The sequence below is a fragment of the Lolium perenne genome, chromosome 2 (genome assembly GCF_019359855.2).
Source record: "Lolium perenne isolate Kyuss_39 chromosome 2, Kyuss_2.0, whole genome shotgun sequence".
Lineage (NCBI taxonomy): Eukaryota > Viridiplantae > Streptophyta > Magnoliopsida > Poales > Poaceae > Lolium > Lolium perenne.
Genome location: NC_067245.2, coordinates 176,660,945 through 176,679,407, shown reverse-complemented (window position 1 = coordinate 176,679,407; position 18,463 = coordinate 176,660,945). Strand labels below are relative to the sequence as shown.

The 18,463-nt window shown below is 42.5% G+C and overlaps 1 pseudogene; it reads left to right on the top strand.

The window, feature by feature from the left end:
- The first annotated feature begins 1,658 nt into the window (after positions 1-1,658).
- Positions 1,659-18,246, top strand: LOC139835670 (uncharacterized; annotated as a pseudogene).
- The last annotated feature ends 217 nt before the right edge of the window (positions 18,247-18,463 follow it).

Genomic DNA, 18,463 nt, shown 5'->3' with positions numbered 1-18,463 from the left:
GTCATCGATCCTAAAGGAGAACACTATGTAGAGGACGTAGAACTTCATATGCATTAAATTATGTATGGAAACTTGTTCAAAATTGTATATGGTCATCCGATGATATTGAATATATATTGTACATTCCTCTTGAATTCTTTTTGGTTCTAATTTCAAATTTGTTTGAAATTGTACATTCATATGCATGTATGTAGTACCGTAGAATATGTGAAACTCCTTCAAAATTAAAATAAAACACAAAAAAAATAAAACAATACAAATTAAAAAGAAAACAAGTTTAGGGGGGCTAAAACCCTAAACCTGCGGCGGCCTTTTGTCGCGGTTGGCCAGGAGAACCGCGACTAAAGGTCCTCCGCCCCGACGGACTGCTGGTGGCCACGTGGACGTGCCTTTAGTCGCGGTTCGTAAGGAACCACGACTAAAGGGGGGGGGGGGGCTTTAGTCACGCTTAATTGGTCACGGTTGCGCAACCGCGACCAAAGGCCCTTTTTCCACTAGTGATAAGTGACTTTTATCTAAAAAGCTATATGTATCTAAAACAAATAATTAATCATAATAGCTTGAGGCGGCCTTGTTGCCTCGTCTCCACCAGCCTAGCATGGCCTCGCCCCGCCACCTCCTCTCCCATACCCTGTGACTCAAAGTTAACGCCAACGCTACCGGTCTCCCCCATATCAAGGGCATCTCGCTTTGACCGAACAGGCATACGGGACACCCTCATGGGTGGGGCGACATGGTTGACCGAAACTTTCTTGAGATTCGCTTTGACCGAACAGGCATACGGGACACCCTCAGGGGGGGCCTTTAGCCGCGCTTAATTGGTCGCGGTTGCGCAACCGCAACTAATGGCAGTTGCGAACCGTGACCAAAGGCCCTGTTTTCACCAGTGAAGTGAGGCTGTAACTAAGACTATGACTAGTTGCAAGTTGTACTGCAACTGAGGCTTTCTGCATCTGCAAGCGAGGTTGCAACTGAGGCTATCTCCAGTTGCAAGTGGGTTTGCAACCGGAAGAAAGCCTCAGTGGAAGGTGACGTTGCAACACTAGTAGAAAAGGAGGCTTCCGTCCAGCCCCATTAGTCGCCAAAATATAGGAACCGTGACTAATGGGGTCTTTAGTCGCGGTTTGGAAGGCGAACCGCGATCAAAGGTCTGGGCCCAGCGCGCTCGGTGGCCAGCTGGTGGACGGGGGGAGCTTTAGTCGCGGTTGGCCAGGCCAACCGCGACTAAAGGTCCTCAGGCCTGGCCCGAAGGCCTTTAGTCACGGTTGGCTAGGCCAACCGGGACTAAAGGACCATCCCTATAAAAGGCACCTCAGCTCACTGCACTTAGCCATTTGGTGCCACTTCTCTTCACAAACTTCACAAGGGGGTGTTAGGTTTGCTTTTGGTTCCTCTTATGAACACAAGGTGTTTGATGAAATGCCCAAGAGCATGAAACAAACATGATATGAAGTGTCCGAGCCACACTTGAGCTTCCTCATTTATTTTTTCCTCCTTGATCGCGGTTAGCAACTTGAACCTTTCATGTGTCATTGATAAAATATGAATGTGTGTAGTTCATTGTTTAATTTCTATTGTTTGTAGCTAGTTAGTTTAACAAATGCATGATGGTTAATTATATATTTTATATTATAATAATGCAGATGAATCGACAATGGATGTACGGTAACCGACTCTCCGGCGAGTTCATTACGGGTTTGAAAGATTTCCTCGTAGTGACTAATGCGAACAAGCAGGGGGGTTTTGTTATCTATCTATGTGTTGGCTGTAAGAATCAGAAGGGTTACTCTTCCTCAAGAGACATTCACCTGCACCTGCTCCGGCAGGGTTTCATGCCAAGCTATAATTGTTGGACCAAGCATGAAGAAAGTGGGGTTATAATGGAAGAAGATGAAGAAGGGGATGATTTCATCGATGACAACTATCTTGATCATTTCGGTGATACTTTCATGGAGGATGCTGAAGGTGGGGAAGGTGAAGGGGAAGGTGAAGAAGAGGCACATGATGAGCCCGCTGATGATCTTGGTCGGACCATTGCTAATGCACGGAGAAGCTGCGAAACTGAAAAGGAGAGAAAGAATTTGGATCGCATGTTAGAGGATCACAAAAAGTCGGTGTACCCCGGATACGATAATGGTCTGAAAAAGCTGGGCTGCACACTGGATTTGCTGAAATGGAAGGCACAGGAAGGTCTATCTGACTCGGGATTTGAAAATTTGCTGAAAATGATGAAGAATATGTTTCCAAAGAATAACGAGTTCCCCGCCAGTACGTACGAAGCAAAGAAGGTTGTCTGCCCTCTAGGTTTAGAGGTTCTGAAGATACATGCATGCATTAACGACTGCATCCTCTACCGCGGTGAATACAAGAATTTGAATGAATGCCCAGTATGCACTGCATTGCGTTATAAGATCAGAGGCGATGACCCTGGTGCCGATGTTGAGGGCGAGAAACCCAGGAAGAGGGTTCCCGCAAGGTGATGTGGTATGCTCCTATAATACCACGGTTGAAACGTCTGTTCAGGAACAAAGAGCATGCCAAGTTGTTGCGATGGCACAAAGAGGACCGTAAGTCGGACGGGGAGTTGAGACACCCCGCAGATGGAACGCAATGGAGAAAGATCGACAGAGAGTTTAAAGATTTTGCAGTTGACGCAAGGTACATAAGATTTGGTATAAGTACAGATGGCATGAATCCTTTTGGCGAGCAGAGCTCCAGCCATAGCACCTGGCCCGTGACTCTATGCATCTACAACCTTCCTCCTTGGTTGTGCATGAAGCGGAAGTTCATTATGATGCCAGTGCTCATCCAAGGTCCGAAGCAACCCGACAACAACATCGATTTGTACCTAAGGCCATTAGTTGATGAACTTTTACAGTTTTGGGGCAGACCTGGTGTACGTGTGTGGGATGAGCACAAAGAAGAGGAATTTGACCTACGAGCGTTGCTTTTCGTAAATATCAACGATTGGCCTGCTCTTAGTAACCTATCGGGATAGCCAAATAAGGGATACAATGCATGCATGCACTACTTACATGAGACTGAAAGTGTGTATTTTCCAAATTGTAAGAAGAACGTGTACCTGGGGCATCGTCGATTTCTTCACCGACATCACAACGTAAGAAAGAAAGGCAAGCATTTCAACGGCAAGGCGGATCACCGGCCGAAGCCTGCGGAACGTACTGGTGCGGAGGTATTTGATATGGTCAAGGATTTGAAAGTCATCTTTGGAAAGGGTCATGGCGGACAATCAGTTCCGCAGGGAGCTGACGGGCACGCACCCATGTGGAAGAAGAAATCTATATTTTGGGAGCTAGAATATTGGAAAGTCCTAGATGTACGCTCTGCAATTGACGTGATGCATGTTAAGAAGAATATTTGCGTGAACCTGCTAAGCTTCTTGGGCGTGTATGGGAAGACAAATGATACAAAGGAAGCACGGCAGGACCAGCAACATTTGAAAGACCCTGATGACCGGCATCCGGAATGGTTTCAAGGTCGTGCCAGCTACGCTCTTACCAAAAAAGAGAAGGTCATCTTTTTTGAATGCATGAGCAGTATGAAGGCCCCATCTGGATTCTCGTCGAATATAAAGGGAATAATAAACATGGCGGACAAAAAGTTCCAAAACCTGAAGTTTCACGACTGCCACGTGATTATGACGCAATTGCTTCCGATTGCTTTGAGGGGGCTCCTACCGGAAAATGTTCGAGTAGCCATTGTGAAGCTATGTGCATTCCTCAATGCAATCTCTCAGAAGGTAATCAATGCAAAAGATCTACCACGGATACAGAACGATGTGGTCCAATGTCTTGTCAGTTTCGAGTTGGTATTCCCGCCATCCTTCTTCAATATTATGACGCACTGATGTCTACTCATGCTTCTATTCCTGTAGACAGTATTGGGCCTCCAAGAGCAGAGGTTTGTAGAACAGCAGCAAGTTTTCCCTTAAGTGAATCACCCAAGGTTTATCGAACTCAGGGAGGAAGAGGTCAAAGATATCCCTCTCAAGCAACCCTGCAATCACGATACAAGAAGTCTCTTGTGTCCCCAACACACCTAATACACTTGTCAGATGTATAGGTGCACTAGTTCGGCGAAGAGATAGTAAAATGCAAGTGATATGGATGAATATGAGTGGTAATAGCAATCTGAATAAAATATGGCAGCGAGTAAACATGCCGTGGAACAGTAAATAAACGGAGATTCGATGTTTGGAAACAAGGCCTAGGGATCATACTTTCACTAGTGGACACTCTCAACATTGATCACATAATAAAACCACTCAACACTCTCTTGTTGGATGACAAACACCATTAATTTTGTAGGGCTACAAGAGCACCTCAATGCCGGAGTTAACAAACTCCACAACATTCGATGTTCATATTTAAGTAACCTTAGAGTGCATGATAGACCAACACAAATATACCGAGTACTAACATAGCATGCACACCATCACCAACAGACTATGAAAGGAGGAGTAGATCACATCAATACTATCATAGTAATAGTTAACTTCATAATCTACAAGAGATCACAATCATAACCTACACCAAGTACTACATGATGCACACACTGTGAACATTACATCATGGAGGAGGAATAGAGTACTTTAATAACATCACTAGAGTAGCACATAGATTAATAGTGATACAAAGCTCATCATATGAATCTCAATCATGTAAGGCAGTGATACGCGTACAACACGCGTCCGTTGGGAACCCCAAGAGGAAGGTGTGATGCGTACAGCGGCAAGTTTTCCCTCAGTATGAAACCAAAGTTTATCGAACCAGTAGGAGCCAAGAAGCACGTTGAAGGTTGATGGCGGCGAGATGTAGTGCGGCGCAACACCAGGGATTCCGGCGCCAACGTGGAACCTGCACAACACAAACAAAGTACTTTGCCCCAACGAAACAGCGAGGTTGTCAATCTCACCGGCTTGCTGTAACAAAGGATTAGATGTATAGTGTGGATGATGATTGTTTGCAGAAAACAGTAGAACAGTATTGCAGTAGATTGTATTTCAGTAAAGAGAATTGGACCGGGGTCCACAGTTCACTAGAGGTGTCTCTCCCATAAGATAAACAGCATGTTGGGCGAACAAATTACAGTTGGGCAATTGACAAATAAAGAGGGCATGACCATGCACATACATATTATGATGAGTATTGTGAGATTTAATTGGGCATTACGACAAAGTACATAGACCGCTATCCAGCATGCATCTATGCCTAAAAAGTCCACCTTCAGGTTATCATCCGAACCCCCTCCAGTATTAAGTTGCTAACAACAGACAATTTCATTAAGTATTGCGCGTAATGTAATCAGTAACTACATCCTCGAACATAGCACCAATGTTTTATCCCTAGTGGCAACAGCACATCCATAATCTTAGAGATTTCCGTCACTTCCCAGATTCACGGAGACATGAACCCACTATCGAGCATAAATACTCCCTCTTGGAGTTACAAGCATCTACTTGGCCAGAGCATCTACTAGTAACGGAGAGCATGCAAGATCATAAACAACACATAGATATAAATTGATAATCAACATAACAAGTATTCTCTATTCATCGGATCCCAACAAACACAACATATAGAATTACAGATAGATGATCTTGAGCATGTTCGGCAGCTCACAAGACCCGACAATTAAGCACAATGGGGAGAAGACAACCATCTAGCTACTGCTATGGACCCATAGTCCAGGGGTAGACTACTCACACATCACTCCGGAGGCGACCATGGCGGCGTAGAGTCCTCCGGGAGATGATTCCCCTCTCCGGCAGGGTGCCGGAGGCGATCTCCTGAATCCCCCGAGATGGGATTGGCGGCGGCGGCGTCTCTGGAAGGTTTTCCGTATCGTGGCTCTCGGTACTGGGGTTTCGCGACGAAGGCTATTTGTAGGCGGAAGGGCAGGTCAAGGGGCGTCACGAGGGGCCCACACCCTAGGTCGGCGTGGCCAGGGCTTGGGCCGCGCCGCCCTATGGTGTCGCCACCTCGTGGCCCCACTTCGTCTCCTCTTCGGTCTTTTGGAAGCTTCGTGGCAAAATAGGACCCTGGGCGTTGATTTTGTCCAATTCCGAGAATATTTCCTTACTAGGATTTCTGAAACCAAAAACAGTAGAAAACAGCAACTGGCACTTCGGCATCTTGTTAATAGGTTAGTTCTAGAAAATGCACGAATATGACATAAAGTGTGCATAAAACATGTAGATATCATCAATAATGTGGCATGGAACATAATAAATTATCGATACATCGGAGACGTATCAGCATCCCCAAGCTTGGTTCCTGCTCGTCCCGAGCAGGTAAACGATAAACAAAGATAATTTCTGGAGTGACATGCCATCATAACCTTGATCATACTATTTGTAAGCATATGTAGTGAATGCAGCGATCAAAACAATGTATATGACATGAGTAAACAAGTGAATCATATAGCAAAGACTTTTCATGAATAGTACTTCAAGACAAGCATCAATAAGTCTTGCATAAGGGTTAACTCATAAAGCAATAATTCATAGTAGAAGCATTGAAACAACACAATGGAAGATTAAGTTTCAGCGGTTGCTTTCAACTTGTAACATGTATATCTCATGGATATTGTCAACATAGAGTAATATAATAAGTGCAATATGCAAGTATGTAGGAATCAATGCACAGTTCACACAAGTGTTTGCTTCTTGAGATGGAGAGAAATGGGTGAACTGACTCAACATAAAAGTAAAAGAATGGTCCTTCAAAGAGGAAAGCATCGATTGCTATATTTGTGCTAGAGCTTTGATTTTGAAAACATAAAGAGAGCATAAAAGTAAAATTTTGAGAGGTGTTTGTTGTTGTCAACGAATGGTAGTGGGCACTCTAACCCCCTTGCCAGACAAACCTTCAAAGAGCGGCTCCCATTTTATTTTATTTTTGTGTGGCACTCCTTCCAACCTTTCTTTCACAAACCATGGCTAACCGAATCCTTCGGGTGCCTGCCAACAATCTCATACCATGAAGGAGTGCCTTTTTATTTTAGTTTTATTATGATGACACTCCTCCCCACCTTTGCTTTCTATAGCCATGGCTAACCGAATCCTTCGGGTGCCGTCCAACAATCACATACCATGGAGGAGTGTCTATTTTTTTTTGTTAATTAATTTGGGACTGGGAATCCCATTGCCAGCTCTTTTTGCAAAATTATTGGATAAGCGGATGAAGCCACTAGTCCATTGGTGAAAGTTGCCCAACAAGATTGAAAGATAAACACCACATACTTCCTCATGAGCTATAAAACATTGACACAAATCAGAGGTGATAAATTTTGAATTGTTTAAAGGTAGCACTCAAGCAATTAACTTTGGAATGGCGGAGAAATACCATGTAGTAGGTAGGTATGGTGGACACAAATGGCATAGTGGTTGGCTCAAGTATTTGGATGCATGAGAAGTATTCCCTCTCGATACAAGGTTTAGGCTAGCAAGGCTATTTGAAACAAACACAAGGATGAACCGGTGCAGCAAAACTCACATAAAAGACATATTGAAAACATTATAACACTCTACACCGTCTTCCTTGTTGTTCAAACTCAATACTAGAAATTATCTAGACTTTAGAGAGACCAAATATGCAAACCAAATTTTAGCATGCTCTATGTATTTCTTCATTAATGGGTGCAAAGTATATGATGCAAGAGCTTAAACATGAGCACAACAATTGCCAAGTATCACATTATCCAAGACATTTTAGCAAATTACTACATGTATCATTTTCCAATTCCAACCATATAACAATTTAACGAAGAGGAAACTTCGCCATGAATACTATGAGTAGAGCCTAAGGACATACTTGTCCATATGCTACAGCGGAGCGTGTCTCTCTCGCACACAAACAATGCTAGGATCCATTTTATTCAAACAAAACAAAAACAAAAACAAACCGACGCTCCAAGAAAAGCACATAAGCTGTGATGGAATAAAAATATAGTTTCAGGGGAGGAACCTGATAATGTTGTCGATGAAGAAGGGGATGCCTTGGGCATCCCCAAGCTTAGACGCTTGAGTCTTCTTGATATATGCAGGGGTGAACCACCGGGGCATCCCCAAGCTTAGAGCTTTCACTCTCCTTGATCATGTTGTATCATCTCCCTCTCTTGATCCTTGAAAACTTCCTCCACACCAAACTTAGAACAACTCATTAGAGGGTTAGTGCACAATCAAAATATACATGTTCAGAGGTGACATAATCATTCTTAACACTTCTGGACATTGCACAAAGCTACTGAAAGTCAATGGAATCGAAATATCCATCGAACATAACAAAACTGGCAATGCGAAATAAAAGGCAGAATCTGTCAAAAACGGAACAGTTCGTATTGACGAATTTTATTGAGGCACCAGACTTGCTCAAATGAAAATACTCAAATTGAATGAAAGTTGCGTACATATCTGAGGATCACTCACGTAAATTGGCATAATTTTCTGAGTTACCTACAGAGAATTTTGCCCAGATTCGTGATAGCAAAGAAATCTGTTTCTGCGCAGTAATCCAAATCTAGTATGAACTTTACTATCAACGACTTTACTTGGCACAATAAAACACTAAACTAAGATAAGGAGAGGTTGCTACAGTCGTAAACAACTTCCAAGACTCAAAATAAAAACAAAGTACTGTAGTAAAAAACATGGGTTGTCTCCCATAAGCGCTTTTCTTTAACGCCTTTCAGCTAGGCGCAGAAAGTGTGTATCAAGTATTATCGGAGGGTGGTGCATCAACCTTACCTTGGGCTTTACCCTTACCTTTCTTGTTCTTTTTCTTTCTCTTTGATTTAGGAAATATATAATTCCCCCCCGGTGTAGAGGTGAATTCCAGGGTGCCTTCTCCCACATCTATGACTGCTCCCAATAGTTTCAGCAGGGATCTTCCGAGTGTGATTTTTCCTGTCCCTGCACATTCAATAACAAGATAATCAATGGATATTGTTCTTCCAAGAATGGTTGTATGCACACCTGCGGCTATTCCCTTGGGAATTATAACAGAGTTATCAATGAGAGTTATTTCTTCTCCTCCTTCATCAACTCCCCAAAGTTTCAAAGATTTATAAATGCTCTCAGGTATAAGGCAGAATTCAGACATAATATCACAATTGGCATGACGAGTTTGATCACCGATAACAATTTTAACAGTAGGATCCCATAATGAAGGTTCAGAGTTCACTAAAACTTGTTCAAGACGATTACGAACATAGCGATAGTTGTCATCCAAGCGAGATGTACTTATCTCGAGATTGTTTAATCTATTATAAATGCTAATAAGGGCTGAATCAAAGTTATTAACTGAATCATGTGATGCAACCAACTTCTTTATGGCATTAAAAGCTTGATCCCCATTGCAATGAAGGAAATCTCCTCCCACTAAAGCATCCAAAGCATATCTATAGCGAATCATAAGACCAAAATAAAAGTTACTAAGGAGCAAACTTAGAGTCATTTGAGGTTCAGTTTTACGATAAGAAGTAAAAATTCTAGACCAAGCATCCTTAAAACTCTCCTCATCCCCTTGTTTAAAAGTGAAGACTAATTCTTCAGGCGAAGAAGTAACAGGTTCAGAGCTAGACATGGTAACAAAAGTAACTAATTTTTTTGTATTTTTAATATAGAGTGCAAGACAGTAAATAAAGCAAACTAGATAAAGTAAATGCAAGTAACTAATTTTTTTGTGTTTTTGATATAGCAAACAAGATAGCAAATAAAGTAAAACTAGCAACTAATTTTTTTGTATTTTGATATAGTGCAGCAAACAAAGTAGTAAATAAAACTAAGCAAGACAAAAACAAAGTAAAGAGATTGGGATGTGGAGACTCCCCTTGCAGCGTGTCTTGATCTCCCCGGCAACGGCGCCAGAAAAAGAGCTTGATACGCGTACATCACGCGTCCGTTGGGAACCCCAAGAGGAAGGTGTGATGCGTACAGCGGCAAGTTTTCCCTCAGTATGAAACCAAGGTTTATCGAACCAGTAGGAGCCAAGAAGCACGTTGAAGGTTGATGGCGGCGAGATGTAGTGCGGCGCAACACCAGGGATTCCGGCGCCAACGTGGAACCTGCACAACACAAACCAAGTACTTTGCCCCAACGAAACAGCGAGGTTGTCAATCTCACCGGCTTGCTGTAACAAAGGATTAGATGTATAGTGTGGATGATGATTGTTTGCAGAAAACAGTAGAACAATATTGCAGTAGATTGTATTTCAGTAAAGAGAATTGGACCGGGGTCCACAGTTCACTAGAGGTGTCTCTCCCATAAGATAAACAGCATGTTGGGTGAACAAATTACAGTTGGGCAATTGACAAATAAAGAGGGCATGACCATGCACATACATATTATGATGAGTATTGTGAGATTTAATTGGGCATTACGACAAAGTACATAGACCGCTATCCAGCATGCATCTATGCCTAAAAAGTCCACCTTCAGGTTATCATCCGAATCCCCTCCAGTATTAAGTTGCTAACAACAGACAATTGCATTAAGTATTGCGCGTAATGTAATCAGTAACTACATCCTCGAACATAGCACCAATGTTTTATCCCTAGTGGCAACAGCACATCCATAATCTTAGAGATTTCTGTCACTTCCCCAGATTCACGGAGACATGAACCCACTATCGAGCATAAATACTCCCTCTTGGAGTTACAAGCATCTACTTGGCCAGAGCATCTACTAGTAACGGAGAGCATGCAAGATCATAAACAACACATAGATATAAATTGATAATCAACATAACAAGTATTCTCTATTCATCGGATCCCAACAAACACAACATATAGAATTACAGATAGATGATCTTGATCATGTTCGGCAGCTCACAAGACCCGACAATTAACCACAATGGGGAGAAGACAACCATCTAGCTACTGCTATGGACCCATAGTCCAGGGGTAGACTACTCACACATCACTCCGGAGGCGACCATGGCGGCGTAGAGTCCTTCGGGAGATGATTCCCCTCTCCGGCAGGGTGCCGGAGGCGATCTCCTGAATCCCCCGAGATGGGATTGGCGGCGGCGGCGTCTCTGGAAGGTTTTCCGTATCGTGGCTCTCGGTACTGGGGGTTTCGCGACGAAGGGTATTTGTAGGCGGAAGGGAAGGTCAAGGGGTGTCACGAGGGGCCCACACCCTAGGTCGGCGCGGCCAGGGCTTGGGCCGCGCCGCCCTATGGTGTCGCCACCTCGTGGCCCCACTTCGTCTCCTCTTCGGTCTTCTGGAAGCTTCGTGGCAAAATATGACCCTGGGCTTTGATTTCGTCCAATTCCGAGAATATTTCCTTACTAGGATTTCTGAAACCAAAAACAGCAGAAAACAGCAACTGGCACTTCGGCATCTTTTTAATAGGTTAGTTCCAGAAAATGCACGAATATGACATAAAGTGTGCATAAAACATGTAGATATCATCAATAATGTGGCATGGAACATAAGAAATTATCGATACGTCGGAGACGTATCAGGCAGCTCATGAGATCATTGTATTGAAGTACATGGGAGAGAGATTAACCACATAGCTACCGGTACAGCCCTTAGCCTTGAGGGAGAACTACTCCCTCCTCATCATAGGAGACAGCAGCGGCGATGAAGATGGCGGTGGTGTCAATGGAGATGCCTTCCGGGGGCACTTCCCCGTCCCGGCGGCGTGCCGGAACAGAGACTTATGTCCCCCGAATCTTGGCTTCGCGATGGCGGCGGCTCTGGAACTTTTCTCGTATCGTGGCTTATTCCCCTCGAAGATTTAGGTCAGGAAGACTTATATAGGCGAAGAGTCGGAGTCGGAGGGGCCACGGGGGTCCCACACACTAGGGGGGCGTGCCCCCCCTTGGCCGCACCGCCCTGTGGGGTGGGGCCCCCTGGCTCCCCTCTGGCCCCTCTTCGGTGCTCTGGAAGCTTCCGGGAAAAATAAGATGTTGGGCGTTGATTTCGTCCGATTCCGAGAATATTTCCTTTGTAGGATTTCTGAAACCAAAAACAGTAGAAAACAGCAACTGGCCCTTCGGCATCTCGTCAATAGGTTAGTTCCAGAAAACGCATAAAATCATCATAAAGTGTGAACAAAACATGTAGGTATTGTCATAAAACAAGCATGGAACATCAGAAATTATAGATACGTTGGAGACGTATCAGCATCCCCAAGCTTAGTTCCTACTCGTCCTCGAGTAGGTAAACGATAACAAAGATAATTTCTGAAGTGACATGCTATCATAATCTTGATCAATACTATTGTAAAGCACATGAGATGAATGCAGCGATCCGAAGCAATGGTAAAGACAATGAGTAAACAATTGAACCATATAGCAAAGACTTTTCATGAATAGTACTTTCGAGACAAGCATCAATAAGACTTGCATAAGAGTTAACTCATAAAGCAATAAACTCATAGTAAAAAGCTTTGAAGCAACACAAAGGAAGATATAAGTTTCATTGGTTGCTTTCAACTTCAACATACATATCTCATGGATAATTGTCAACATAAAGTAATATGATGAATGCAAATAAGCAAGTATGTAGGAATGAATGCACAGTTGACACAAGTGTTTGCTTCTAAGTTAGAAAGAAGTAGGTAAACTGACTCAACATAAAGTAAAAGAATGGCCCTTCGCAGAGGGAAGCATGGATTACTATTTTTGTGCTAGAGCTTTTCAGGTTTTGAAATCATAAAGAGATCATAAAAGTAAAATTTTGAGAGGTGTTTGTTGTTGTCAACGAATGGTAGTGGGAACTCTAACCCCCTTGCCAGACAGACCTTCAAAGAGCGGCTCCCATGAATTTTTTTTTTTGGGTGACACTCCTTCCAACCTTTGCTTTCACAAACCATGGCTAACAGAATCCTCGGGTGCCTTCCAACAATCACATACCATGAAGGAGTGTCTATTTATTTTAGTTTTATTTAGGTGACACTCCTCCCCACCTTTGCTTTCTCAAGCCATGGCTAACCGAATCCTCGGGTGCCTTCCATCAATCACATACCATGGAGGAGTGTCTATTAAGGTTAATTAATTTGGGGCTGGGAACCCCATTGCCAGCTCTTTTTGCAAAATTATTGGATAAGCGGATGAAGCCACTAGTCCATTGGTGAAAGTTGCCCAACAAGATTGAAAGATAAAACACCACATACTTCCTCACGAGCTATAAAACATTGATACAAATAAAAGGTAATAACTTTTGAATTGTTTAAAGGTAGCACACGAAGTATTTACTTGGAATGGCAGAAAAATACCATGTAGTAGGTAGGTATGGTGGACAAAAATGGCATAGTTTTTGGCTCAAGGATTTTGGATGCACGAGAAGTAATCCCTCTCAATACAAGGCTTAGGCTAGCAAGGTTGTTTGAACCAAACACAAGTATGAACCAGTACAGCAAAACTTACATAAAAACATATTGCAAGTATTATAAGCCTCTACACTATCTTCCTTGTTGTTCAAACACCTCACCAGAAAATATCTAGACTCTAGAGAGACCAATCATGCAAACCAAATTTCAACAAGCTCTATGTAGTTCTTCATTAATAGGTGCAAAGTATATGATGCAAGAGCTTAAACATGATCTATATGAGCACAACAATTGCCAAGTATCAAATTATTCAAGACATTATACCAATTACCACATGAAGCATTTTCTGTTTCCAACCATATAACAATTAACGAAGCAGTTTCAACCTTCGCCATGAACATTAAAAGCTAAGAACACCGGTGTTCATATGAACAAGCGGAGCGTGTCTCTCTCCCACATAAGCATGAATTTATTCAGAGAATGAAAATAACAAAAACGAAAATAAAAGCACACAGACGCTCCAAGTAAAGTGCATAAGATGTGACGGAATAAAAATATAGTTTCACTAGAGGTGACCTGATAAGTTATCGATGAAGAAGGGGATGCCTTGGGCATCCCCAAGCTTAGATGCTTGAGTCTTCTTGAAATATGCAGGGATGAACCACGGGGGCATCCCCAAGCTTAGAGTTTTCACTCTCCGTGATCATATTGTATCATCCTCCTCTCTTGATCCTTGAAAACTTCCTCCACACCAAACTCAAAACAAACTCATTAGAGGGTTAGTGCATAATCAAAAATTCACATATTCAGAGGTGACACAATCATTCTTAACACTTCTGGACATTGCACAAAGCTACTGGAAGTCAATGGAACAAAGAAATCCATCCAACATAGCAAAAGAAGCAATGCGAAATAAAAGGCAGAATCTGTCAAAACAGAACAGTCCGTAAAGACGAATTTTTCTGGGGCACTTAACTTGCTCAGATGAAAATGCTCAAATTTAATGAAAGTTGCGTACATATCTGAGGATCAAGCACGTAAATTGGCAGATTTTTATGAGTTACCTGCAGAGAATACTACTCAAATTCGTGACAGCAAGAAATCTGTTTCTGCGCAGTAATCCAAATCTAGTATCAATCTTACTATCAAAGACTTTACTTGGCACAACAATGCAATAAAATAAAGATAAGGAGAGGTTGCCACAGTAGTAACAACTTCCAAGAATCAAATATAAAACAAAAGTGTTGTAGTAAAATAAAGACATGGGTTATCTCCCAAGAAGTGCTTTCTTTATAGCCATTAAGATGGGCTCAGTAATTTTAATGATGCACTCCCAAGAAATAAGAGTTGAAGCAAAAGAGAGCATCAAAAGGCAAATTCAAAACAAATTTAAGCCTAACCCACTTCCTATGAAAAGGAATCTTGTACGCAAATAAATTCATGAAGAACAGAGTGACAAGCATAGGAAGATAAAACACGAGTAACTTCAAGATTCTCAACATAAAGAGGGAAAACTTAATATTATTAAGATGCATATAACCATATTTCCCTCTCTCATAATAACTTTCAGTAGCATCATGAACAAACTCAACAATATAACTATCACATAAAGCATTCTTATCATGAGTCTCATGCATAAAATAATTACTACTCCCAACATAAGCAGAGTCATTTTTATTAATTGTAGTGGGAGCAAATTCAACAAAGTAGCTATCATTATTATTCTCATCACCATAATCATCAAATATAGGAGGCATAGTATAATCATAATAAACTTTATCCTCCATAGTAGGTGGCACCAAAATACCACTATCATTATAATCATCATAAATGGGAGGCAAAGTATCATCAAAGAAAATTTTCTCCTCCATGCTTGGGGGACTAAAAATATCATGCTCATCAAAACCAGCTTCCCCAAGCTTGGAATTTTCCATAGCATTAGCAACAATGGTGTTCAAAGCATTCATACTAATAACATCGCCATTAGCATGCATATAAAGTTCCATAGGTTTTTTAATTTTCTCTTCAAACACCTCATGTCCTAATTCAATATAAATTTCATAAAGATCTCTAATTTTGTTGTTGTTTTCCATTAAGCCTAACTAGTGAAAATAAAAATAAGAAACAAAAAGATATAATTGCAGGATCTAAAGGAAATAGCTTCGAGCACTCACACACCGGCAACAGTGCTAGGAAATAGCTTAGTAGTCGGAGGATGTGAATAGCTTTTACCTTACCTCCCCGGCAACGGCCACAACTGGCGCGTGGTTGACGTGGGAGGTAGAAATCTCTGTGCTGTAGCTTTTCGTCGTTCCCCGGCAATGGTGCCATAAAATAGCTTGATGTCTACGCACGCTTCTATTCCTGTAGACAGTGTTGGGCCTCCAAGAGCAGAGGTTTGTAGAACATCAACAAGTTTTCCTTTAAGTGAATCACCCAAGGTTTATCGAACTCAGGGAGGAAGAGGTCAAAGATATCCCTCTCAAGCAACCCTGCAATCACGATACAAGAAGTCTCTTGTGTCCCCAACACACCTAAAACACTTGTCAGATGTATAGGTGCACTAGTTCGGCGAAGAGATAGTAAAATGCAAGTGATATGGATGAATATGAGTGGTAATAGCAATCTGAATAAAATATGGCAGCGAGTAAACATGCAGTGGAATAGTAAATAAACGGAGATTCGATGTTTGGAAACAAGGCCTAGGGATCATACTTTCACTAGTGGACACTCTCAACATTGATCACATAATAAAACCACTCTACACTCTCTTGTTGGATGACAAACACCATTAGTTGTGTAGGGCTACAAGAGCACCTCAATGCCGGAGTTAACAAGCTCCACAACATTCGATGTTCATATTTAAGTAACCTTAGAGTGCATGATAGACCAACGCAATTATACCGAGTACTAACATAGCATGCACACCGTCACCGACAGACTATGAAAGGAGGAATAGATCACATCAATACTATAATAGTAATAGTTAACTTCATAATCTACAAGAGATCACAATCATAACCTACACCAAGTGCTACATGATGCACACACTGTCAACATTACATCATGGAGGAGGAATAGAGTACTTTAATAACATCACTAGAGTAGCACATAGATTAATAGTGATACAAAGCTCATCATATGAATCTCAATCATGTAAGGCAGCTCATGAGATCATTGTATTGAAGTACATGGGAGAGAGATTAACCACATAGCTACCGGTACAGCCCTTAGCCTCGAGGGAGAACTACTCCCTCCTCATCATAGGAGACAGTAGCGGCAATGAAGATGGCGGTGGTGTCGATGGAGATGCCTTCCGGGTGCACTTCCCCGTCCCGGCGGCGTGCTGGAACAGAAACTTCTGTCCCCCGAATCTTCGCTTCGCGATGGCGGTGGCTCTGGAACTTTTCTCGTACCGTGGCTTATTCCCCTCGAAGATTTAGGTCAGGAAGACTTATATAGGCGAAGAGTCGGAGTCGGAGGGGCCACGGGGGTCCCACACACTAGGGGGCGCCCCCCCCTTGGCCGCGCTATCCTGTGGGGTGGGGCCCCCTGGCTCCCCTCTGGCCCCTCTTCGGTGCTCTGGAAGCTTCCGGGAAAAATAAGATGTTGGGCGTTGATTTCGTCCGATTCCGAGAATATTTCCTTTGTAGGATTTCTGAAACCAAAAACAGCAGAAAACAGCAACTGGCCCTTCGGCATCTCGTCAATAGGTTAGTTCCGGAAAACGCATAAAATCATCATAAAGTGTGAACAAAACATGTAGGTATTGTCATAAAACAAGCATGGGACATCAGAAATTATAGATACGTTGGAGACGTATCACGCACCTCCTGGTTCACCTAGTCGAAGAGATTTCCATCCTCGGTCCTGTATTTCTACACAATATGTTCCCCTTTGAGAGGTTCATGGGAGTGTTAAAGAAATATGTTCGTAACCGTGCTAGGCCAGAAGGAAGCATTGCCAAGGGCTATGGAAATGAGGAGGTGATTGAGTTTTGTGTTGACTTTGTTCCTGAACTTAAGCCGATTGGTCTTCCTCGATCGCGACACGAGGGGAGACTAAGTGGAAAAGGCACGATCGGAAGGAAATCAACGATATGTATGGATGGCCATTCTATGACTGAAGCACACCACACAGTTCTGACCAATTCCAGCTTGGTGGCTCCGTACTTTGAGAAACACAAGAATATTTTACGCTCGGACAACCCGGGGAAGCCTGAATCCTGGATTAGAAAGGCCCACATGGAGACTTTCGGAAGTTGGTTGAGAAAACATTTAATGAATGACAATGATGTTGGAGATCAGCTGTACATGTTGTCCAAGACACCATCTTCGACTATAACGACTTTCCAAGGGTACGAGATAAATGGGAATACATTTTACACGATCGCCCAAGATAAAAAGAGCACCAACCAAAACAGTGGTTTCCGCTTTGATGCATCAATCGAGAATGGGCAAAAGGTCACATATTATGGTTACATAGAGGAGATATGGGAACTTGACTATGGACCCTCCTTTATGGTCCCTTTGTTCTGGTGCAAATGGTTCAAGCTAACAGGAGGTGGGGTAAAGGTGGACCAGCAATACAGAATGACAATGGTGGATTTCAACAATCTTGGTTACCTTGACGAACCATTCGTCCTAGCCAAAGATGTCGCCCAGGTTTTCTATGTGAAGGACATGAGTAGCAAACCGAGGAAACGAAAAGATAAGAAAAGAATCAGTACATCATGCGATGATCCAAAGCGCCACATTGTTCTTTCAGGGAAAAGAAACATCGTGGGAGTGGAGGACAAGACAGACATGTCAGCAGATTATAATATGTTTGGTGAAATTCCGTCCTTCAAAGTGAACACCGACCCAAGCATTAAGTTAAATGATGAGGATGCTCCATGGATACGGCCCAATCGTAAGCAAGCAGGGACACAAGGGAAGAAATGATGTGTAATAATTTATTGTACCAAACTTTGTTGAATGGATCATGTGAATTATATTATCTATGATGTGTTTGGTGTCCATTTCCGAATGATTCGATTGATTCGAGATACCACTAATGATACATGAAATTTGGAGTGACTTAGTCATACTCCTGCCTAGGCGTATAATATGCATACTCGTAGTCTTCATAGTCGCCGCCGTTGTACTGGTAGTCGTCGCC